This window comes from Heterodontus francisci, chromosome 9 (assembly GCF_036365525.1).
Source record: "Heterodontus francisci isolate sHetFra1 chromosome 9, sHetFra1.hap1, whole genome shotgun sequence".
In the NCBI taxonomy this organism is placed as follows: domain Eukaryota; kingdom Metazoa; phylum Chordata; class Chondrichthyes; order Heterodontiformes; family Heterodontidae; genus Heterodontus; species Heterodontus francisci.
This window is the reverse complement of record NC_090379.1, coordinates 90,332,497-90,358,009: the sequence shown is the minus strand read 5'-3', so window position 1 is coordinate 90,358,009 and position 25,513 is coordinate 90,332,497. Positions and strand designations below refer to the sequence as shown.

The window sequence follows — 25,513 nt, the reverse complement described above, 5'->3', positions numbered from 1 at the left end:
CCTCATTCCATGACAATATGAAAGGCACAATTCAACATGGTGGCTCCTCATCAGAGCCCTTTCCTATCCTGAGTGGCGTGAAACAGGGCTGTGTTCTCGCACCCACACTTTTTGGGATTTTCTTCTCCCTGCTGCTTTCACATGCGTTCAAGTCCTCTGAAGAAGGAATTTTCCTCTACACAAGATCAGGGGGCAGGTTGTTCAACCTTGCCCGTCTAAGAGCGAAGTCCAAAGTACGGAAAGTCCTCATCAGGGAACTCCTCTTTGCTGACGATGTTGCTTTAACATCTCACACTGAAGAGTGTCTGCAGAGTCTCATCGACAGGTTTGCGGCTGCCTGCAATGAATTTGGCCTAACCATCAGCCTCAAGAAAACGAACATCATGGGGCAGGGCGTCAAAAATGCTCCATCCATCAATATTGGCGACCACGCTCTGGAAGTGGTTCAAGAGTTCACCTACCTAGGCTCAACTATCACCAGTAACCTGTCTCTAGATGCAGAAATCAACAAGCGCATGGGAAAGGCTTCCACTGCTATGTCCAGACTGGCCAAGAGAGTGTGGGAAAATGGCGCACTGACACGGAACACAAAAGTCCGAGTGTATCAAGCCTGTGTCCTCAGTACCTTGCTCTATGGCAGTGAGGCCTGGACAATGTATGTCAGCCAAGAGCGACGTCTCAATTCGTTCCATCTTCGCTGCCTCCGGAGAATACTTGGCATCAGGTGGCAGGACCGTATCTCCAACACAGAAGTCCTCGAGGCGGCCAACATCCCCAGCTTATACACACTACTGAGTCAGCGGCGCTTGAGATGGCTTGGCCATGTGAGTCGCATGGATGATGGCAGGATCCCCAAAGACACATTGTACAGCGAGCTTGCCACTGTTATCAGACCCACCGGCCGTCCATGTCTCCGCTTTAAAGACGTCTGCAAACGCGACATGAAATCGTGTGACATTGATCATAAGTCCTGGGAGTCAGTTGCCAGCGTTCGCCAGAGCTGGCGGGCAGCCATAAAGGCGGGGCTAAAGTGTGGCGAGTCGAAGAGACTTAGCAGTTGGCAGGAAAAAAGACAAAAGCGCAAGGGGAGAGCCAACCGTGCAACAGCCCCGACAAACAAATTTTTCTGCAGCACCTGTGGAAGAGCCTGTCACTGTAGAATTGGCCTTTATAGCCACTCCAGGTGCTGCTCCACACACAACTGACCACCTCCAGGCGCTTACCCATTGTCTCTCGAGATAAGGAGGCCAAAGAAGAAGAAGGAGGTTCTATATCTCCTTACAGATCCTCAGGATTTTGTCCAAGTCATTTACAGCACAGTTTATGTGGTGTACGTATGTCACCTCACTTGATAGGAGGACACCAAGATGCAGGTTCTGCTTGATGGATGGAAGGTTGACTCCCATGGTGCTACCTATACGTACCTGCCCTCGAATGAGTCATTCTGAGATGCCCTGTGAAGGTGCAGATAGGGTCCCCAGTGTAAATTATCCTGTTTCTGTTACTTAAAGTAGTCAACTAACCAGACCCGGCCATACAGTGGACAGGTTGTCACTGAAGGACTCTGATAAAGGGGAAACTGGTAAATCCACGCCATCTGGACAGTCTTGAGCAGAACTGAAGAGGTTCTGGAGGAGTGTACCTTGTGGTGACCACTACATCTGTGGAGTTCGGATTGAGAGGGAACTACTGTCGGAAGAAGAACAGCGGCTAAATCCTGAAAGAAAGGAGATGAAAATCTACCTGAGGAACTTCAGAGCTGTGAAGAACTGTGTGACTCTAATTGTTGCCATATATGGTGGGCGACAGTGAAACCATGAAACGCATCTCTGTTCTATCTGATAAGTTGAGGTGTAATTTGTATATATATATTGACCGTAATCTGTCTGTTCCTTAATGTTTAATTTTTGTTGGTTTTGGTTTGTGTGTTGCAGTAAAATTTATAAAAGTGAAATCTTGTCAGTTTGACCGCAATTTCGGAAACCAAACCATTTGGTGGATTTGACTCTTTTCGTTTGTTGGTGGTCTCCAATGGGGATCATAATAGTAAGAACAGAAAAGCAAAATATTATTTAAATGGAGAGAGACAGCATAGTGCTGCGGTACAGGCAGATCTGGTGAACTCATACATGAAACACAAAAAGTTAGCATGCAGGTTCAGCAAGCAATTAGGAAGGCAAATGGAATGTTGGCCTTTACAATAAGGCGAATGGATTACAAAAAGTAAGGAAGTCTTGCTACAACTGTAAAGGGTGCTGGCGAGACCACAGTTGGAGTACTGGTTCAGCCTGTAGAAATTACTGCTCTCTATAATTACATTTACTGTTAGTTCTATCATTTATTGGCTTTTTTCCAGTGTGCACTACAGCATGTCAGGCTATCCATTCAATTTATTTATCCAGCATAACTAACTGCTTTACTTACATACTGTTCAGTCAGGCCCATCCACTGGGTACATATATTGTATGACTTGACGTAAGTCTTTCATTATGTAGATAAGCTGCATTGTGGAAATGGAATATCTTACCTAGTCACCCCTCGCTCCCTGTTGCTTCAGCTGTCTTATCTGCCGGAGACAGGACTAAGAGTGGAGTGACGCAAACTATTCTGGAAGAGTGGAGTTTGGTCATAGACCACACTGCCATATTCAAAGACACAGAGACAAAATACTTGCAAATAAAACAGGCTGTCTTACAATATAGCCAACCGCCGACAGTTATCTTTGCTAATCAGAATCATTGATATATTTTTAAGATATGAAATAGTGTATGCTAAAGCAAGCCTAGTGATAAAATTAAAATGTTTTCCCACTATATCTGCAGAAAATGACTAAGTAAATGGGGAATCTTTATGGAATGAGTTAACTGTGGATTAGTCACGCTGGGAGCTGCGCCTGCCTGCTTCACAGTGTGACTAGGGTGTTTGGTTTGATTTACCATGGTGAATTGCAGCCAATAAATTATCCTTTGCTTGCAGTGTCGAACAAATTTTTTGTTTGCACTGCACACAGCAACTTTAATGAACTGTGTCACGCAAGGGCCACAGCTCCCTGGACAGACCCTTGCTTGTCATTGCAGTGGCCCCACTGGTACTTGGAGGCAGGTGGTGGGGAATGTGAATATTCAGTTTCATCTCACTGAGGGATCCTAAAAATGAAACCTGAGCGATTTCTATTATTCGTCGAGAGGAGCTGTAGCAGAACCCTGTGTGATACTTGGTTGGAGGCTCAAAATCTGCTACAGTTGAGAGAAACTAACAGATACCTCAGAGTGTGTCATAGGCCTGTATCCTGGTCTTAGGACCATGGTGTCATTATAATCGAGAGAGGAAGTCTGCAGACTGCTGCCTGATCCAGAGTGACATGTTTGTTTTACAGTTCTGTAATAGAATAGGTTGCCAGTGCTCTGGGAATCATTTGGTTCACACTGCAGGGTGGATTTGAGAGCACTGGTGGCATCATCAGCAGCAATGCAACACTGGCAGACCTGTTTAAGCACTGCAATCATCTCTACATTTCGATTTGTAGAATTTTTTTTTTTCAAAATATACTTTATTCATAAAAATCTGTAAAAAAAAAATACATTCCAAACAGCACCAAGTCAAAAAATACAAACAGTGCAAAGGAGGTCAGTTTCCTTCAATACAGGAATGAGTTGCCTAACAACCCTTCCATTTCATTTTTCATGCCATATACCTTTTACAGCAAACAACATTTTTCGGATACAGTTCGAGGGGTTTTCCATGGATCCAGCCCCTCAGTTCAGCTTGGTGGGGGGACCTTACACAGTGGTCTTTCCCCATTGAGCCTTTGCTGCGGCTGCCCCAAGCTATAGTGCGTCCCTCAGCACGTAGTCCTGGACCTTGGAATGTGCCAGTCTGCAACATTCGGTCGTGGACAACTCTTTGCGCTGGAAGACCAGCAAGTTTTGGGCAGACCAAAGGGCATCTTTCACCGAATTGATAGTCCTCCAGCAGAAGTTGATGTTTATCTCGGTGTGCGTCCCTGGGAACAGCCCGTAGAGCACAGACTCCTGTGTTACAGAGCTGCTTGGGATGAACCTCGACAAAAAACACTGCATCTCTTTCCACACCTGCTTTGCAAAGACACATTCCAGAAAGAGGTAGGCAACCGTCTCTTACCCACCACAGCCACCTCGAGGGCATTGTGTGAATGGGGTGAGACTTGTAGAATTGCCATAGAGTAAGGAGGAATAGAGAAAGAAAGAACTTGCATTCACTTAGCACCTTTCACAAGCTTAGGATGGCCCAAAGCACTTTACAGCCAATGTAGTCACTGTTCTATTGTCGGAAACATGCAGCCAATTTGCACACAGTCAGGTCCTGCAAATAGTAACATGTTAATGACCAGATAATCTATTGTTTTTAGTGACAAGAAAGAAAGATCCATTCGGACGACCAATACTTAAAATGCATTAACAGCCTAATGGGAGGGTTCAAAACTCAGCTTGCTTTTGGCCAGAACCAATTGTCGTCGTGCAGTAACTAGTATTTGTCCTCGATTGCCATCAGATGCACTTTACCTCCAACAGGGAAAAAATATTTATTGAGGTTTTGCTTCACGCTGCTGGAGGCATTAGTGTCATATCATTCATATTAACAGCACTGCTACACAGTCGGAATAATACTGAAATATTAGCACAGCGTAGAATTCTATTGCTGACTTCAACTCGCTGCGTGCTCTCTGTTCTCACTGATGCCATCCTGAGGGATATGTGTTTGAGCCTGGTCAGCACTAAAACCTGTCTTCTTACAGTCTTTGTCCAGATTTGGAGACAAAACATAGTGCTGTACAATGTCGCTGGTTCAGCCTGGAGAATTGTTGTCTTGCTTGTGATAATGTTGCCTTCAATTTGCAGTGTACAGGGAAACACGAGCCTGGATTATTCTTTGAATTACCACCTGTCCTGAACTCGCAACTCTGACAAAGTTGTTTATAGACAAACGTCCACTGGGAGGTGCTTAAAAAAAAATCCCATTCACGCTACCTGCAGCTTATTAGTATCAAAGCTGCAATTGTGGCTACCGGCTAAGTTACTTGCTCGTGCTCCTAAAAATCCACTTTGCGGAACACCTCCGCTCAGTCCGAAAGCATGACCCCGAGTTTCCGGTTGCTGGCCATTTCAACACTCCACCCTGCTCTCATGCTCACATCTCTGTCCTGGGATTGCTGCAGTGTTCCAGTGAACATCAACGCAAGCTCGAGGAACAGCATCTCATTTACCGATTAGGCACACTACAGCCTGCTGGACTGAACATTGAGTTCAATAATTTCAGACCATGACGGGGCCCCCCATTTTACTTTTATCTTTAGTTATTTTTTCTTCTTTTATTTTTTGTGTTCAGTTTGTTTCTACTGTGCCTACTCACTTTTTTTTCATGTTTGTTCTTGTGGCTGTTCAGTTTTCAGTCCATTAACACCCTATCTGTACTAAAGCTTTGTCTTTCAGCACACCATTAACATCTTGTTTGCTTTTGCTTCATGACCTTCTGGTCAGTTATTCTGCGATCTTGTCCTATCAGTACCTTCTCTTTTGTTATCTCTTGCCCCACCCCCACTTTACTTGCTTAAAAGTTTTTACATTTCTTATATCTGCTATTAATGAAGAAGGGTCACTGACCTGAAACGTAACTCTGCTTCTCTCCACAGATGCTGCCAGACCTGCTGAGTTTGTACAGCACTTTTCTGTTTTTATTTTATATAATATTAAAAATCCACTTTGCTGAGTTGCTCCTAACTGAGATGAATTTGAGGGAAGATTTATTGGGATGGTTCCCATGGAGCCTCAGAGGCTTAAAGTGACTTTCCTAAGCAGGGAAATGCCTCCTGGCCTGGCATTTCCCGAATCACCTCGTCTCCTTTACAAATCTATCCATTGCCATTCATTGCCAAGCCTTGCCCTCTCACTCTCAGTATCCTCTCCTTCATGGTTTAAGACACCCCCTGATCTTAATGGGGGTACATTTTAGCTTAATCTACAGGTTCAAGCTACCTGCTGATCTTTGAACCCACTTGTTTTGTGATTTTTTTTTTGTTTTACTGTGCTCTTCTCAATGACTGTGACTCATATTTGATCTCCTGGACTCCTCTGCCATCTGGACCATGCTGTTCTGCTGTGTTAAATCATATGCCTCAGCGACCATGGATAAAATTTTATTGGCCCCGCGGGCTGGGAGGCTGAGGGGCTGATAAAATGACAGGGAGCTGTGTCAAGGCGGCTGTCCGACGCAGATCCGCTGCTGGGGATGTTTCCCTGTGGCTCAGCTGTCCACCAACCAGACATAGGTGGCCAATTTAGGGAATTAATGGGTCATTTTCCGAGACTGCTGGCATTTTGCTGGCGGTGTAGCTGCTCCCTCATTGCGTCAGGAGGCTGTTGGCTGCAAGGAGGAGGCCTCCCTGCAACTTTCTCAGAGTGTTGGTGTGGGGGGAGGCCCATCAGATCCAGAGGCTCCATGGTCCAAGGAGGGGTCTACAAGCAGCAAAGTCCACCTCAATGGCCCTGGCAAAAAAAAACAACTCTGTTACCCCTTAACTTACTTTCAACATTAAATTGTAGTTTCTTTCAGTCTTAGTCAATGATAAACAAGCTCCCTGAGAGAGGCAGCTGCAAAGTTAGTTAATTAGGTAGTTAATTCGAACTGATTCCCGAGTCAGCAGAGCCTGACTCGGGTCTCTGGAATCCAGCTAGTCTAAATACAGGAAGTTTAAATAGAGGAAGTTTTGCTAGTGCACACAGTAAATAGGCATGAAATCCAGCTCGCCTCTGTGAGACAGAGTGCTTAATGCAGGGAATTTGGTAAGTGGTTTTACTAACGCACCAAGTAAGTAGCACAAGGTCCAGCTTGACTGAGTACTGCGAGACAGAGTGCTTAACTCGGGGAATTTGGTAAGTGAGGGAATTCAGTGCAGTGAGGGAGGAGGTGCTGTTCTGGGTTTTTTTTTAAGAAGGAGAATAAGGAGTGATCTGAGAGAGGGAGCTGGAGCCATTGAGACCTGAGATCTGAAGCCCAGAGTCATTAATTAAATGAGCAGGTAGGTGAGTGGTTGGCGGGTTTTAAGGTTTTATTTCCTCTAAACTGGGGCAGTAGTTTAAACTGGTACTGGGGGGATATATATAATACATAATCAATGTGATATTTCTAAACTTGAAATCTAATTAGTTAAATAAAATACAGTAAAGCCAGCAGGGCAGGTGTTGCAGATGTGGCATGTGGGAGCTGATGGACACCGGTGTGTTGCATCAGGGAGGAGGCAGTTGTTCTAGGAGGCAGTCACACTCCTTAGGCTAGGTACTTCAGATTTGTTCCATGGTCAGGGACAGGAGGGTGTGATTACAAGTGAGCTAGGTTTGGGGATCCTGAAGGTAGCAATGGAGGAGCCTCAGCCCTTGCACCTGTCCAACAGGTTTGATGTTCTTGCAGCTTGTGTTGGCGAGAGCAGGGACTTCAGGAAGGATGCGAAAACTGACCACTGACCCTATGTTACAGGGGGCCTTTCAAGCGGGGGGAGTAAAAAGGAATGTAGTAGGGGACAGTATAGTTAGGGGGATAGATACTGTTCTCTGCAGCCAAGAGCATGAGTCCTGAAGGTCGTTTTGCCTGCCCGATTCCAGGTTTAAGGATATTTCTTCAGGGCTGGCAGGGAACTTGGAGTGGGAGGGGAAAGATCCAGTTGTGTCGTGCATGTGGGTATTAACAACATAGGTAGGACGAAGAAAGAGGTTCTGCTGATGGAGTATGAGCACATCTCTTTGGCCTCCTTGTCTCGAGAGACAATGGGTAAGCGCCTGGAGGTGGTCAGTGGTTTGTGAAGCAGCACCTGGAGTGACTATAAAGGCTAATTCTAGAGTGACAGACTCTTCCACAGGCGCTGCAGATAAAATTGGTTGTCGGGGTTGTTACACAGTTGGCTCTCTCCTTGCGCTTCTGTCTTTTTTCCTGCCAACAGCTAAGTCTCTTCGACTCGCCACTCTTTAGCCCCGCCTTTATGGCTGTCCACCAGTTCTGGCGATCACTGGCAGCTGACTCCCACGGCTTGTGGTCAGTGTCACAGGACTTCATGTCGCGTTTGCAGACGTCTTTAAAGCGGAGGCATGGACGGCCGATGGGTCTGATATACACATAGGAGCTAAATTAAACAGCAGAACCACGAAGGTAATAATCTCTGGATTACTATCTGAGCCACAAGCAAATTAGCTTAAGATTATTGGCAATAAGATCAGAGAGTCGAATGCATGGCTGAAAGATTGGTGTGGGAGAAATGGGTTTTGATACATCGGGCACTGGCACCAGTACCGGAGAATGAATGAACTGTACCATTAGGATAGTTTTCACCTGAATAATGCTGAGACCAGTGTCCTGGAGAATCGTCTAACTAGGGCTGCAGAGGTGGCTTTAAACTAAATAGTGGGGAGGAGGTTTCATGTGAGGGGAGATTTGAAAAGTTAAGGAGAAAGGACAAGGCAACAGTTCAGGGTCGTGATATGGGTAATGATAACCAGAGTGTGATAGGAAGGGGCAGAGCAGACAAACATCGGAGTGCACCAGCAAATAAGGTCAGAGAAGGGAAAAATGATAAAAAGACATAATTAAAGGCTCTGTACCTGAATGCATACAGCATTCATAATAAGATGGATAAATTGATGGCACAAATAGGAATAAATGAATATGATCTGATAGCCTGAGAACAGGTTACTGAGTTGGATAAAAGCAAAATACTGCGGATGCTGGAAATCTGAAATAAAAACAAGAAATGCTGGAACCACTCAGCAGGTCTGGCAGCATCTGTGAAAAGAGAAGCAGAGTTAACGTTTCGGGTCAGTGACCCTTCATCGGAACTGGAGCTGTTCCGATGAAGGGTCACTGATACGAAACGTTAACTCTGCTTCTCTTTTCACAGATGCTGCCAGACCTGCTGAGTGGTTCCAGCATTTCTTGTTTTTATTACTGAGTTGGATGATCAGCCATGATCATACTGAATGGCGGAGCTGGCTCAAAGGCCCAAATGGCCTACTCCTACTCCTATTTTCTATGTTTCTATGTAGGATCAGTTTGAGTGAAAAAGAAAGGAAAGAAGTAACTGGTGGAAGTAGTTTATAGGGCCCCTAACAGTAGCTACACTTTGGGCCAGAGTATAAATCAAGAAATAATGGGGGCTTGTAAGAAAGGTACTGCAATAATTGTGGGTGATTTTAATCTTGATATCGATTTGAATGCATCAAAATGGCAAAGTTCACAGAGTGTATTCAGGACAATTTCTTCGAACAATAGTCTCTAGAACCAACCAGGGAGCTGGCTATTTCCGACCTGGTAATGTGTAATGAGACAGGATTAATTAATGACCTCCATAGTAAAGGATCCTCCAGACAAGAATGATCAAAACATGATAGAATTTCAAATTCAGTTTGAGGGTGAGATAGTTGGGTCTGAAACTAGTTTTTAAAAATTAAATAAAGGCAATTACATGGGTTTGAAGACAGAGTTGGCTAGAGTGGACTAGGAAAATAGGTTAATAGGTAAGATGGTCGAGAAACAGTTGCAGACATTTAAGGAGCTATTTCATACCTCTCAACAAAAATATATTCCTACACAAAGGATGCATCATTCATGGCTAACTAAGGAAGTTAAGGATGGTATCAAACTGAATCAAAAGGTGTACAGTACTGTGAAGATTAGTGGTCGGCCAGAAGATTGGAAAAATGTTAAAAACCAGCAAAGGATGGCTAGGGAAAATTTAGAGTATGAGAGTAAACTAGCAAGAAATATAAAACAGATAGTAAAAGCTTCTACAAGTATATAAAAAGGAAGAAAGTAGCTATAGCATGCGTTGGTCCCGTAGAGGATGAAACTGAGGAATTAAAGGGAAAGAAGGCAGAGAAATTGAACAAGTATTTTGTATCTATCTTCACAGTACAAGACACAAAAAGCATCCCATGAATACTAGAAAATGAAGAGGCAAAAGGGAGGGAGGAACTTGAAACAATCACTAGAGAAGAAGTACTCGGAAAACTAATGGGGCTAAAGGCTGACAGGTCCCTTGGACCTGATGGCCTGCATCCTAGGGTCTTAAAAGAAGTGGCCGCAGGGATAGTGAGTGCATTTGTTGTTATTTTCCTAAATCCCGAGATTCCAGAAAGGTCCGAATTTGTTGCAAAACCGCAAATTCAAGAACAGAGTGTCTGCTGACAACGCAGAGCATGCGCAGCACGATCGCCAATGCCATCAGTGCGTCCAAACATTTGCCAGCTTGTCAGTATGGGTCTGCACTTGAGCGCGTGAACAACACCGCGTAATGACATCAGAGTGTTTCTTCACCCCTCAATGGCCGCGATTGATGCCTGCATCCTCTCCAACAATACCCTGCTTCCTCCCACAATTGGTGCCTCAATCGCTGCTTCTCTTCCCCACTCCCTCCTGTTCTCTTCCACGCCTGCCTGCTCAAGACTGCTCCCACCTGCTTGCTGCTCCATCCTGCCGCTCGCTTCCCACCTCACCACTCGCACCCAACTCATTTCCCCCCCAACCACCCACCCCCACCCCTCCTCGGGGTGGCGGGGCGGGGAGGGAGCAGGGAGAAGGCAGGCATGGGAGCGAACGGGGAAAAGAAGCAGTGATTGAGGGGTAATCACAGGAGGGAGCAGGGGTCAGAAGCGGTGATCTCGAGAGGGAGCAGGGTACTGTTGAGGGGGTATGGGAAGGCAGTGATTGCGGCCATTGAGGTGTGAGGGGGTTTGGGTTCAATTTGTTTTTCGTGTTAAATTGAGCAGTGCCATTTTTATTACTGGCAGCTGCCTGAGACGTTGCAGACTGTGATGGTTCTGTCGATGAGGCAGCATTTGCGCATGTATTAGTACTGCGTCACCTGGTGGTCGCGTTGTTAGCAAATGCAGCCATTCCGGGAACGAGAGGGACAGAAAGAAGGAAACTATAGGCCTGTTAGCCTAACATCTGTCATTGGAGAAAATACTAGAATCCATATTAAGGAAATAGTAACAGGACATTTAAAAATCTGAATACAATCAGGGAGAGTCAACATGGTTTTATGAAAGGGAAATAGTGTTTGACAAATTTATTAGAGTTCTTTGAGAAAGCAACAAATAGGGTGTAAAGGGGAACCAGTAGATGTAGTGTATTTGGAATTCCAAAAGGCATTCAATAAGGTGCCACATAAAAGGTTACCACACAAGAGCTCCTGGTGTTGGTGGTGCTATATTGGCATGGATAGAGGATTGGCTAACTAACAGGAAACAGAGAGTCAGGATGAATGTGTCATTTGCAGGTTTACAAACTGTAACTAGTGGAGTGCCACAGGGATCAGTGCTGGGGCCTCAACTATTTCTGATTTATATTAATGACTTGGATGAAGGGACCAAATATGTTGTTGTCAAACCTGCTGATGATACAAAGATAGTTAGGAAAGCAAGTTGTGAAGAGAATACAAAGAGTCTGCAAAGGGATAGAGATAGGTTGAGTGATTGATGAAAACTTGGCAGATGAAGTATAATGTGGGAAAATGTGAGGCTGTACACTTTGGCGGGGAGAACAGAAAAGCAGAATATTATTTAAATGGAGAGACATTGCAGAATGCAGCGGTACAGAGGGATCTTGGTGCCTTTGTACATGAATCACAAAAAATTAACATGCAGGTACAGTTCTGGGCACCACACTATCGAAAGGATGTGATTGCACTGGAGAGGGTGCAGAGGAGATTCACCAGGATGTTGCCTGGGCTGGAGTATTTCAGCTATGAAGAGAGACTGAAAAGGCTAGGGTTGTTTTATTTAGAGCAGAGAAGGCTGAGGGGGGACATGATTGAGATATACAAAATGATGAGGGGCATTGATAGATTAGAAAGGAAGAAACTTTTTCCCTTAGCGGAGGGGTCAATACCCAGGGGGCATAGATTTAAGGGAAGGGGCAGGATGTTTAGGAGGGATTTGAGGAAAAAAATTTTCACCTAGAGGGTGGTTGGAATCTGGAACACACTGCCTGAAGAGGTGGTAGAGGCAGGAACCATCACAACATTTAAGAAGTATTTAGATGAGCACTTGAAACGCCATAGTATACAAAGCTACAGGCCAAGTGCTGGAAAATGGGATTAGAATAGGTCGGTGCTTGATGGCTGGCACAGACACGATGGGCCAAAGGGCCTGTTTCTGTGCTCTATGACTCTACAGCAAGTAATTAGGAATGCAAATGGAATATTGGCCTTTATTGCCAGGGAAATGGAGCATAAAAGTAGGAAAGTCTTGCTACAACTGCAGCATTGATGAGACTGCACCTAGAATACTCTGTATAGGTTTGGTCTCCTTACTTAAGGAGAGATATACTTGCATTGGATGCAGTTCAGAGAAGGTTCATTAGGCTGATTCCTGGGATGAAGGGATTGCTTTATGAGGAAAGGTTGGGCCTATACTCAATGGAGTTTAGAAGAATGAAAGGTGATCTTATTGAAATGTATAAGATTCTGAAGGGGCTTGACGGGATTGATGCTGAGAGGAAGTTTCTCCTTGTGGGGGAATCTGGAACTAGAAGCATAGTTTCAAAATAAGAGGTCTCCCATTTCAGATGGAGATGAGGAGGAATTTCTTCTCTCGGAGGGTTGTTAGTGTTGGGAATTCTCTTCCCCAGTGAGCAGTGGGGGCTGGGTCATTGAATATATTCAAGGCTGAGTGAGTTAGACATATTTTTGATCTACAAGGGAGTCAAGGTTATGCGGGGGGGGGGGGGGGCAGGAAAGTGGAGTTAAGGCCACAATCAGATCAGCCATGATCTTATTGAATGGTGGAGCAGACTCGAGGGGCTCAATGGCCTACTCCTGCTTATCTTTTAGCAGAAGCCACCTCTCTTGGTGCTGCTCCCAAGGCTGCAGAGCTGCTGGCTCTCTGGGCCAGCAGCGTGAAAGGCCTGGCCGCCTTCCCTGATTACTGGCTCTTGATTGCTTCCTCCTGGTAATATCACGGGCAAATCCTGCTTCCTGCCCGATCATGCTGGAAAGTTCCGTGATATCAGGAGCCTCCACCTCCCTGCCACCCCACCCACAACCCCCCCCCACCTCCTTCCCACTTTCTGGGAAGATCCAGCCCTATAATTTAGCTTTGCTGTTCAGTTTCTTAGAGTTTAAGGTAACCTGTTCCAGCCTGCTGGTTGTGCACTGCGGCTTCTCAGCTTTATACTGCTGCTGTGTTGGGTCCTGGATCTCCTTTCATGCATGAAACTTACCTCAAGCTCCCTTGATGTTATTCTCATGAAACTGCTGACCAACCAACTGCCCTTCCTGGTTCCCATTCAGGCTGACAGCCACCTCTCTTTCAAAACCATCATCATCAACCAGCTCCTCCAAAACCCACCCTCAACCCCTCTATCTTTGCAGTTAATTATTGACCAGACTGAAGCCAGTGTCTTTAGCCTCCATCTCAAAGTCCATGCCCTTGCCAACCATACCATCCCCCCCTCACCAGTCACTGACTGAGGCTGACCCAGACTGTTCTCAGTCTCGGCATCCTCTACTACCCCAAGCTGATCTTATGATGCCATGTGCTGCCCATCACACAGACAGCCTATTTTCACGACCAATCCTTGCAGCCCAGTGGCGAAGGACGCTGGCTCAAATGTGCTATGGGTTGGGTTATTACAGACCAAATAGTTCCAACCAGGTCTTGGAAGCATTGTTAGCATTGGTGTGCCTTCAGAGGATGTGCCTGGCATCTTGATGATGTAGGAATCTCTCAGGCCGTCACTATCTCCAGGATGTGCTGCAGGTTAAGGGAAAGCTTGTGTGAAGTGTTGCACATGTGGGTACTGCTCCCATATCTTTTAATATATTCATGTCTATGCACATGAAATTGATCCTGCCTAATCATACGTTCAGTTGAAGACTGGGATCTGAGATCTAGATTACTGGGCTTCACTGCTGAAAGCAGTTGTTTCTTCACCCTCTCAGCACTCTCCCTCTCTTGCACTGCTAGCTCCTCCTTCTCATTTCACTAGTTGGCAGTGCTTCATTCTGGCTGATTAATGAATTCCTCCCGAGTTGGTGTCTCTGGGCTGGTGCTTGTCCAAGTAAGATGCTGTGACTGAGTTTGCCTTAAAATGGAAGGAGTTGTGGATCTAAAGGGCCTAGTGACTGGCCTCATCTTCTAAGGCACCCTCTAAGATATCAAACTCAGAAGAAGTTGCTCAGCTACACACACACTAACATTTCCCTTTTAAGAAATAATTTTAAGGGCGCTGTGGTACTTTGAGAAAGCATATGAGTGCATGGATACCATGATGATTAGGAAGAGTTACATTGTCCCTTTTGAATGAAATGACTTTGAGGACTAGCAGAGTCCCTGATGGCAGGCTATGTGAATTGACACAGTGGTTGTTAATTAAGATGGTGCTTGAGTGTTTAGAGGTTTTCCTTTTGCATCTTGTGTTTCCATAACCAACAAGTGCTGAACGTGTATGAGAGGTAAGGAAGTGGGGGAAGGCTGCATGAGTGATGATATATGTGCATTGGCACCAGTGCCTTTAAATTACATTAGCTACCCTTGTGAGGTCATTGAACCTCTTTCTACATTGTGTGGCAGTTCGTAGAATGGTTGACATTTTACAGCCGGCTTCTGTCACCTCCCTCCTTTTAAAGACTGAACAAACTGTTATGGGGCCCTCCCGCTTTCAGAGCCCAGCAGTCTTCTGGCACTTACTTCTGTCAAGATGACCTTATGCATCTGAGATTCTGGAGGCCCTTCCAGTTGTTCGCGCTCCTGTGGTTGCTGCACTATCAGATATTTTAGTCACAGCTGCCAGCTGCTCTGCAGAAACACTTGAAATAGCCGCAGTATTTTTAATGTTGTAATAAAGAAAAGAAAGACTTGCATTTATATATCCATTTAACAACCTCATGATGTCCCACAATGCTTTATAACCAATTAAGTTCTTTTGAAGTGTAGGAAATGTGGCAGCCAATTGTGCACAGCAAGATCCCACAAACAGCACTGAGGTATTAGCCTGATAATCTGTTTTTAGGTGTTGGCTGAGAGATTATTGGCCAGGACACCAGGGGAACTCCTCTGGTCTTCTTTGAAGCACTGTCATGGGATCTTTCATGTCCACCTGACAGGATAGATGGAGCCTCGGTTTAATGTTTCATCCGAACAGTAGAATGGTACCTATGACAGTGTAGCACCCTGTCAGAACGGAGCTGGAGTGTCAGCTTAGATTTTGTGCTTAAATCTCTGGAGTGGTTCTGAACGTCACTCACTCCTAGAAACCATAAATATAGAATGATTGCTATTCTTCCACTAACCTCCAATGAGAAAAGAATCCAGCTTCCTGTGTACAATCTGCATCTGATTATCAGAACTGGTGTGGTTCGGGGGTCCTTCATGATTATACTTTATTTCAGCCTCCAGAGTTCACTTTGTATGCTTGTGAAAATGATTGCATTATTGGTGATTCCTTCTTGGGTCAAGCTTTAAAACAAGTTCAACGTTGCTGTAAATGCAGAAAATGCTGAAAACACTGAGCAGGTCAGGCAGCATCTGTGGAGAGAAAAACAGTGTTGACATTTCTGTTTGATTTTTGTCAGATTAGTTCTGATGAAAGGTCATCAACCTGAAACATTAACTCTGTTCCTCTATCCACAGATGAGGCCTAGTCTGCTGAGTATTTCTATCATTTTCTGTCTGTACTTAAGATTTCCAGCATCCGCAGTATTTTGCTTTTCAATCTTGCCAATAGATAAAATGTGTTCACCTTAGAAAAGTCAAGCTAAGCTTGATGTACATTGAACTTCAGAGAGATCTTTTTTATTTTTCTTTAAATATGGGCAAGACTGGCAAGGCTATAATTGTTCATACCTGATTAGGAAAATGGTGGTAGGCCTTCATGAGGAGTGATAATGCAACTGAATGTTGCAGAGAGTTTCAGTCATATGGACTAAAATCACCAATCCAGCTGGGGTGATCAGTCCCTTCCTTGAAAGGCTTTAGTTGGGTTTTTTGTGTGCCCGTTCACATAACTGGATATATTGAATTCATTTTCACAACTTGAAATGGTGGGGTTTGAACTTGGAGTCTCTGGGCTTCTAGTCCAATGCCATAAATGCTGTTCTAAGTATATTGTGGAACCAGTTGCAACCTTGGCCATTGCATTTTTGATGTGCCGTTTAGTCTCAACAACTTATTAAAAGCAACATTTTTCACACTGAATAACAAATACACTGAACTAGTAATCCTACTGAAGTGTTACAGTTCACAGCCAGTGCTGGATAGTAAATGAGTCTTCCAGCTGTGTTCTCCTCGCACTTGATGTTGTGACTAACTACAAATACATGTATCAACATGCAAATTCAGTGCTGTTATCACTTGCAAACTGATTAGAGCTACTAAGCTGCATGTTTGCAGCCCTGCTGATAGCTGGCAATGCGATGCCAGGTAATTCTGGATATTAAAACAGATCTCGAATTAGCCTTACCTTAGTTGTGCTCACATGGGCGGTGGATCAGACAATTGCACCTCATTCATGTCTACCTTGTTTGACTCTGTCCCCTTGGCCTCTTACAACTGCAATACTGAATTTTACTCTGAAACCTCAAGTGTGGCTGTGTGCAACTTGCCAGGGCTTTCTCAGCAGCACGTCCCGAACCTGCGACCTCTACCACCTGGAAGGACAAGGGCAGCTGGCACATGGGAACACCAACACCTCCAAGCCATACACCATCCTGACTATTCCCATTGTCTTCGTCGTTGGGTCAAAACCTTGGAAGTCCTTACTGGCTAGCATTGTGGGAGTACCTTCATCTCACAGACTGCAGCAGTTCAAGAAGAAGGCTCACCACCATTTTCTCAAGGACAACTAGCGACCCCCACATGCTGTGAATGAATTTTTTTGAAAAATGTGAAGCTCTTTTTTTTTAAAGAAACCTTGCTGAGCACATGTACCTATGCCGTTGCAGTTGAGCTGACCAATTGGAAGAAGCTGGCATCCCGAACTGATTTTTACTCTGTGCTCAAATGAAGCACCTGCCTCTCCAATTTGTGATGGTAAGTGGATTCAGGGCAGCTTTGGCACAGTGACGTGATTCATGTTCTGTTCCAATGGTTTACACTGGAGCTGACAGATCATCAATTACTGCCAAACCATAGATTCTATCTAAATGACGCAGCCAAATGCTACTATCATTATGTCCCTTTGTACTCCAATTTTTATGCCAAATTCCTGTTTTGCTGATGAGAATTTGGCATAAAGGTTGTAGCAATACACAGAGGTTAATAACAGCATCCTAGGAAGTGAATGTTTTAGTACATTTTGGGAGGAATAACAGAGTGGGAGTATACACTAAATGGCAAACCACTGAAGAGTGTGGGCGAACAGACAGACATAGGGATTCAAATACATAATTCTCTGGAAGTGAGAGTCCAGGGACCTAAAGCCATAAAGCTAGGCTTCAGTGATTAAGGTTTTATTAATAGGGGTCTCGCATAAAAGATTTAAGAAGTAATAAATTATACAAAACATTGTTTCGGCCACCGTTAGAGTAGAGTTCAGGGTAGCTCATATCAAGGACACTAAAGCCATGGAGAGCAGAGTACACAATGTAGATTCATAAGAACATAAGAAATAGAAGCAGAGAAGGCGATATGGCACCTCGAGCCTGCTTTGCCATTCATTAAGGTCCTGCCCTATCCCCATATTCCTTAATTTTCTTAGTGCCCAAAAATGTATCGATTCCAGCCTTGAATATACTCAACAATGGAGCAACCACAGCCCTCCGGAGTAGAGAATTCCAGAGATTCACAAACTTCTGAGTGAAGAAATTTCTCCTCATCTCAGTCCTAAAAGGCCAACTGCTTAGCCAAAGACTATAACCCCTAGTTCTAGACTTTCCAGCCAAGGGATGCAGCCTCTCAGCATCTACCCTGTCAAAACATTTAAGAATTTTTATGTTTCAATGAGGTCAAGAGTAGAGGTCCATTCTACTCAATCCTCATAGTACAGCCCTCTCATCCCAGAAATCCATCTAGTCAACCTTTGTTGCTCCCCTTTCTGATGCAAGTATATCCTTCCTTGGGTAAGGAGGCCAAACTACATGGTACTACAGGTGTGGTCTCATCAAATCCCTGTATAATTGCAGCAAAACTTGTGACTCTTATACTCCAATCCTCTTGTAATCGAGACTAACCTACCATTTTCCTTCCTAATTGGTTGCTCTACCTGCTGTTACCTTTCTGTAATTTGTATACCTAAGGACATAAGAACATAAGAACTAGGAGCAGGAGTAGGCAATTCAGCCCCTCGAGCCTGCTCTGCCATTCAATACGATCATGGCCGATCTCATTTCGGCCTCAACTCCACTTTCCTGCCCGTTCTCCATAACCCTTCAACCCATTACTAATTAAAAATCTGTCTATCTCCTTAAATTTACTCAATGTCCCGGCATCCACCGCACTCTGGGGTAGTGAATTCCACAGACTCTCAACCCTTTGAGAGAAGTAATTTCTCCTCATCTCTGTTTTAAATCTGCTACCCCTTATCCTTAGACAAGTACACCAAAATCTCTTTGAATACTAACATTTACCAGTCTCTCACTGTTTAAAATACTTTTTTATTCTTTGTACCAAAGTAGATAATCTCCCCACATCATACTCTGTGTGCCACATTCTTGGCCACTTAATTGGTCTATATCCCTTGCCTCTTTGCGCCTTTCTCACAGCTGACTTTCACACTGAGCTTTGTATCATCAGCAAACTTAGATAAATTATTTACTGGAATTATATCTTGAATGGGAAGGTAATTATGAGAAGAAATTTGAAGTACAATTTTGATTGGAACAGAGAAGGCTAAAAGGAGACTTATTGAGGGTTCTCCAGTGATCCAGAATTTTTATAAAGTAAATAGAGAAATAGTATTTCGTATGTTATCAATTTAAAACTTAAAAGATAATGTGGAAGTTTGAGAAATTATTTTTTTCTACAGGACTGATAAAGTATTGATTGCTCTGCCATAGAATGGTTGAGGCAGAGACCATTACATTCATTAAGGGAAGATTGGATAAATGTTCGAAACAGCCATAGAATTCTAGTGCTACAAAATGTGTTATATCAAGCTTATCAACATTAAATTACAAGTTACCTGTTTTGACTTCCTGAGGTGTTTAACAGTCCTCCTCACTGGTTGCGAAAACCCATCTTCTCCGTTATTATATTTGAGATTTGTTTTCCCTATACACAACTTTAAAATACCTAGACAAATGGTCATGCAGGCCCCCACCTGCCAAGAATTAATTTCACAACATGGACATTAAATTTCAAATCGTTGCTTGGGAGAAGACCAGTTACAAGAATTGACAGACCTTGGCTGAAAAAAAAAATTACCATATTAACAGACAGTGCTTGCAGACAAAGGAGCTATTCCCTGCTCCAATTCAATCCACACAGAGACGTGGTCAGACCTGTTAGTCACATGACTAACTGGCTGTTGCAGAGTTTGAACTGAGAGCCTGCAGAAAGCAGAATGCTCCTGGACTGAAGCAGACCTCCTCTCTGTCTGCCTGCTGCCATCTCTTTCTCATGGAACTGAATCAACTGAAGACACATGAACCCCAAGAGAGAAAAGTCTCCTACAGCGAACAAGGTTTAAGAAGAATACTGGGTCCCAACGAAAAGCAAGATCTACCTACAATCAAGGACTCTACAGTGAGCTCGAAGACCCATAACAAAAACTGCTCAGAAGCTCTTTTCTGTCTCTATTTGCATGTGTGTATCGCGTATGCATGCTAGCGTGGGCGCATCATGCATCCGTAGGCGTCAACCGAATTAGAGTTTAAGTTTAATAAAATTTCACCTTTCTTCTTTAAACCTAAGAAAACCTGTTGTGCTGGTTTCTTTGCCTAATAATTGGAAAGTGGTGCAAAGGGATTCACCAAGGGGAAGCTGAAAACATGGTGTGTTTAAAATTAAACCCTGTTACAGTAAGACCAGGTGAAGACTGAAAGGGAACCCTGGGCCTCTTTCTCACCTGGTCATAACAATACTGAGAACAGGAGTAGAGACAGCAAATCACTTGTGCGTTACTTCTAAACTGTCTCTGTTATGAACAATGCTCATTTACTCCCAATTCACTCTTTCTGCCTGTCAACCAAATTTATACATATACTTTTGTATTCTTTTTGTACCTTGGGCTATAATTTTTGAAACAACGCTCTTGTGAGATAACTTATTTGAACACCTTCTGAAAATTTGTTTATATCTATTGTGCATATGCTGAACTTGTTTGATTAGTACATTTCTTAATGATCATTCATTCTATCTCAAATTAAATTATAGATTCAAAGAGTTAGCTTCCAATTCATGTTAGACTAACACAAGACCTGTGAGGCTTACTTCGGTTATGGGTAAAATGTTGGAAAAGGTTATAAGAGACAGGATTTATAATCATCTTGAAAAGAATAAGTTCATTAGCGATAGTCAGCACGGTTTTGTGACGGGTAGGTGGTGCCTCACAAACCTTATTGAGTTTTTCGAGAAGGTGACCAAACAGGTGGATGAGGGTAAAGCAGTGGATGTGGTGTATATGGATTTCAGTAAGGCGTTTGATAAGGTTCCCCACGGTAGGCTATTGCAGAAAATACGGAAGTATGGGGTTGAAGGTGATTTAGAGTTTTGGATCAGAAATTGGCTAGCTGAAAGAAGACAGAGGGTGGTGGTTGATGGCAAATGTTCATCCTGGAGTTTAGTTACTAGTGGTGTACCGCAAGGATCTGTTTTGGGGCCACTGCTGTTTGTCATTTTTATAAATGACCTGGAAGAGGGTGTAGAAGGGTGGGTTAGTAAATTTGCGGATGACACTAAGGTCGGTGGAGTTGTGGATAGTGCCGAAGGATGTTGTAGGGTACAGAGGGACATAGATAGGCTGCAGAGCTGGGCTGAGAGATGGCAAATGGAGTTTAATGCGGAAAAGTGCGAGGTGATTCACTTTGGAAGGAGTAACAGGAATGCAGAGTACTGGGCTAATGGGAAGATTCTTGGTAGTGTAGATGAACGGAGAGATCTTGGTGTCCAGGTACATAAATCCCTGAAAGTTGCTATCCAGGTTAATAGGGCTGTTAAGAAGGCATATGGTGTGTTAGCTTTTATTAGTAGGGGGATCGAGTTTCGGAGCCACGAGGTCATGCTGCAGCTGTACAAAATTCTGGTGAGACCGCACCTGGAGTATTGCGTGCAGTTCTGGTCACCGCATTATAGGAAGGATGTGGAAGCTTTGGAAAGGGTGCAGATGAGATTTACTGGGATGTTGCCTGGTATGGAGGGAAGGTCTTACGAGGAAAGGCTGAGGGACTTGAGGTTGTTTTCGTTGGAGAGAAGGAGGAGGAGAGGTGACTTAATAGAGACATATAAGATAATCAGAGGGTTAGATAGGGTGGATAGTGAGAGTCTTTTTCCTCGGATGGTGATGGCAAACACGAGGGGACATGGCTTTAAGTTGAGGGGTGATAGATATAGGACAGATGTCAGAGGTAGTTTCTTTACTCAGAGAGTAGTAGGGGCGTGGAACGCCCTGCCTGCAGCAGTAGTAGACTCGCCAACTTTAAGGGCATTTAAGTGGTCATTGGATAGACATATGGATGAAAATGGAATAGTGTAGGTCAGCAGGTCGGCGCAACATCGAGGGCCGAAGGGCCTGTACTGCGCTGTAATGTTCTAATGTTCTTAAAAAAAAAGAGTATTTTTTCCTGGATTATCCTCTCCTGAATGAAGAGTGTTCATTTGGCTCCTTTCCAGTCCAGTGATGCGTATTACATACTTAAAATCAGAGCCTGTTCTATATCTTTTCTGACTGACTTCTTTCAACAGCATACTGTATGTACCCTCAGGGCCCCGTGACTTATCCACCTTTTTCTATAGTTGTAATAATATATATATATATACAGTGGCGCAGTGGTTAGCACCGCAGCCTCACAGCTCCAGGGACCCGGGTTCGATTCCGGGTACTGCCTGTGTGGAGTTTGCAAGTTCTCCCTGTGTCTGCGTGGGTTTTCTCCGGGTGCTCCGGTTTCCTCCCACAAGCCAAAAGACTTGCAGGTTGATAGGTAAATTGGCCATTATAAATTGTCACTAGTATAGGTAGGTGGTAGGGAAATATAGGGACAGGTAGGGATGTTTGGTAGGAATATGGGATTAGAGTAGGATTAGTATAAATGGGTGGTTGATGGTCGGCACAGACTCGGTGGGCCGAAGGGCCTGTTTCAGTGCTGTATCTCTAATCTAATCTAATCTAATCATATATATATATATGTGTGTGTATATTTTCCTCCAGTATAGCTTCATCACCAAAATTTGTAAAATGTGCTCAATGGACTCGTCTTCATCCTGATGTGGTTCACCAATTCTAACTATTCAGTTTATTTATTTTTTTATTTAGAGATACAGCACTGAAACAGGCCCTTCGGCCCACCTGGTCTGTGCCGACCAACAACCACCCATTTATACTAACCCTACAGTAATCCCATATCCCTACCACCTACCTACACCACGGGCAATTTACAATGGCCAATTTACCTATCACCTGCAAGTCTTTAGCTGTGGGAGGAAACCGGAGCACCCGACGGTCACAGGGAGAACTTGCAAACTCCACACATGCAGTACCCAGAATCAAACCCGGGTCCCTGGAGCTGTGAGGCTGCGGTGCTAACCACTGCGCCACCCCACTTTATATGCTTACAAAAGCCCTTACTTTTTTTTAATCAAGTGGCCTTTTTCATATTCCCTTGAGACATTCTGATCTTTTTATTTTCCCCCGGAATATATATATATAAATAATCTTAAGTATTGCATGTATATGCGCCATCACTAAGACTGCCTGCTCCCACTTCCGTAACATTGCCTCACTTCACCCTGCCTCAGCTCATCTGCTGCTGAAACCCTCATTCATACCTTTGTTACCTCTAGACTTGACTATTCCAATTCACTTGGCTGGTCCCTTGAGGCAATCCAAAACTCTGCTGCCCATGTCCTAACTCGCACCAAGCCCATTCACCTATCACCCCTCTGCTTGCTGACCTACATTGTCTCCCAGTCAAGCAACATCTTGACTTTAAAATTCTCATCCTTTTTTCAGTTCCCTCCATGGCCACATTCCTGCATAACTTTATAATCTCCTGCAGCCCCATAACCCTCTGAGACATAAGTGCTCATTTGATTCTGGCATCTTGAGCATCTCTGATTTTAATCACTCCACAATTGGTGGCCACACCTTCAGTAGCCTAGGACCTAAATTCTGGAATGCCCTCCCTACACCTCTGGCCCTCTCTACCTCCCTTTCTTCCTTTAAGACGGTCCTTAAAACCAACCTCTTTAGCCAAGGGTTTTGGTCATCTGGCCTAATGTCTCCTTATGTGGCTCGGTGTCATATTTTGTTTTATAAATGTGTTCTTTTTTCTTATTCTTTCACGGGATGTGGGTGTCACCAGCATTTATTTCCCATCCCTCATTGCCCTTGAGAAGGTGGTGTTAAACTCTCTTCTTTAACTGCTGCAGTCCTTGAGGTGTATGTACACCAACAGTGCTGTGAGGAAGGGAGTTCCAGGATTTGACCCAGCGACAGTGAAGGAACGACGATATAGTTCCAAGTCAGGGTGATGTGTGGCTTGGAGGAGAATTGCAGGTGGTGGTTTTTCCATGCATCTGCTGCCCTTGTCCTTCTAGGTGGTAGAGGTCGCAGGTTTGGAAGGTGCTGTGGAAGAAGGCGTGATGAGTTGCTCCTTGTAAAGCTGCTTGGAATGTTTTATTACGTTAAAGGCGCTAATTAAATATAAATTGTGGTAGTACTAGTAGTTCTAAATTTACCACGTGCCTCCTTTTTATAATTTCAGTTTAGTTTTAATCTCTCTCAAACCACAGAACTGTATTCCTCACTGCATCCCTTTTTGCCTTATAAGAATATCTTTCTTTTGTAACCGATCTAAGGTCAGCTATTAGACTGAGGGGTCCCATCACAGTTGAAATGGATTCTGTTATCAACATATGTCCTACATCCTGAAAAGCTGTTTGTATTTTGAGCTTTGGCCTCATATTTCGCCCCCTACCATTTCCATTTACTCACTGCGGACCAGGGTTGGAATTTGGCTCTGCTGGCATTTAAGCATTGAGAATACCCACCAACTGATGAGTTTTTCTTGTTGGAATTTAGTAACAGAACAAACTACAGTATCAAGCAGGTTTAAAAGTATTCATTATTTAAGCAATTGATTCACTTATTGGGTCCAAAATGTTGCAATGTATTTTAGAAGGCTTGTTTTGTTCCTGACCTTTCAACTCTCTACTGTGTGTTACCAATCGTGCAGCCTCTACATTGTACGCCGAATAGTGTGTTAACTCTACCACTGACCTTTCAGACCAGTGTAAAGCTGATAAGTGTTCCAGTTGGTCAACAGTAAGAGATCTATGCTGTTGCCATCTCTGGGGGATTTATCAGGTCCATTTTTATCAGTAACATGTCTGTAAATGTTAGGAATAGATTTTTTGGTGTTACAAGTTTGAAATAAAAGGATAATTGGTTTCGAATATTTAGCTTCACTGCAGTCAAAATTATCACTGTCCTGTGGTCTGCTTTAGTTCTAGTAATGAATAGTGTCTTGTGTTTTGTACTTCACTCCTTTAGGCTTTTACTCTAAAGTCCCATATAAAGAATTCAGGAAAAGGATAATTATCAGCTTGTAAAACAATGAAACAGCATTAGTCTCTAACTACACCACCCAAAAAGGAATGTTAGTAGCCAAAATTGGAAATTCTGTCCGAGAGCAACAGCCTATTGGAATGACAAAAGTAGTGGGAGACGTGCAAATGTGCTCTCAGTTGTTGCCACAGTACAGATTTTGAACCTTCTGGAAGGTATAATCTAAAGAAACCCATATTTGAATTCTTAACGACAATATGCTTTTATTACTCCCTTGTTGGACATTAAAGGCAAAATAAAGCAAGCTTGTATTGGGCAACTCCTTGTTTCAGTTGATATATTTGGCAATAAAAACAAGAAATGCTGGAACCACTCAGCAGGTCTGGCAGCATCTGTGAAAAGAGAAGCAGAGTTAACATTTCGGGTCAGTGACCCTTCATCGGAACTGACAAATATTAGAAAAGTCACAGGTTATAAGCAAGTGAGGTAGGGGTGGGGCAAGAGATAACAAAGGAGGTCTAGATTGGACAAGGCCACATAGCTGACCAAAAGGTCACGGAGCAAAGGCAAACAATATGTTAATGGTGTGTTGAAAGACAAAGCATTAGTACAGATTAGGTGTTAATGCACTGAATATTGAACAGCAGCAAGTGCAAACCTGAAAAAAAACAGTGGGTAAGCAAACTGAACAAACTAAGATGAAATGAAATAAATGCAAAAAAAAGATTGTAAAAAATGTAAAAAAGAATGTAAAAAAAAAGGAAGAAAAAATAACTGAAAATGAAAGTAAAATGGGGGGCTGTCATGCTCTGAAATTATTGAACTCAATGTT

The 25,513-nt window shown here is 43.7% G+C and overlaps 1 protein-coding gene across 10 annotated transcripts in view; it reads left to right on the top strand.

Moving 5' to 3' along the window:
* LOC137373900 (alpha-(1,6)-fucosyltransferase) overlaps positions 1–25,513 on the top strand; it is a 904,043-nt gene that overhangs the window by 100,121 nt on the left and 778,409 nt on the right. The window contains exon 1 of one of the 10 annotated variants that reach the window (XM_068039455.1): positions 6,797–6,818. The exons of the other annotated variants lie outside the window; for them this stretch is intronic. The gene's annotated coding sequence lies outside the window, so the exon portion shown is untranslated. Of the gene's footprint in view, positions 1–6,796; positions 6,819–25,513 lie in introns of those variants that run through there. 10 annotated transcript variants of the gene reach the window in all.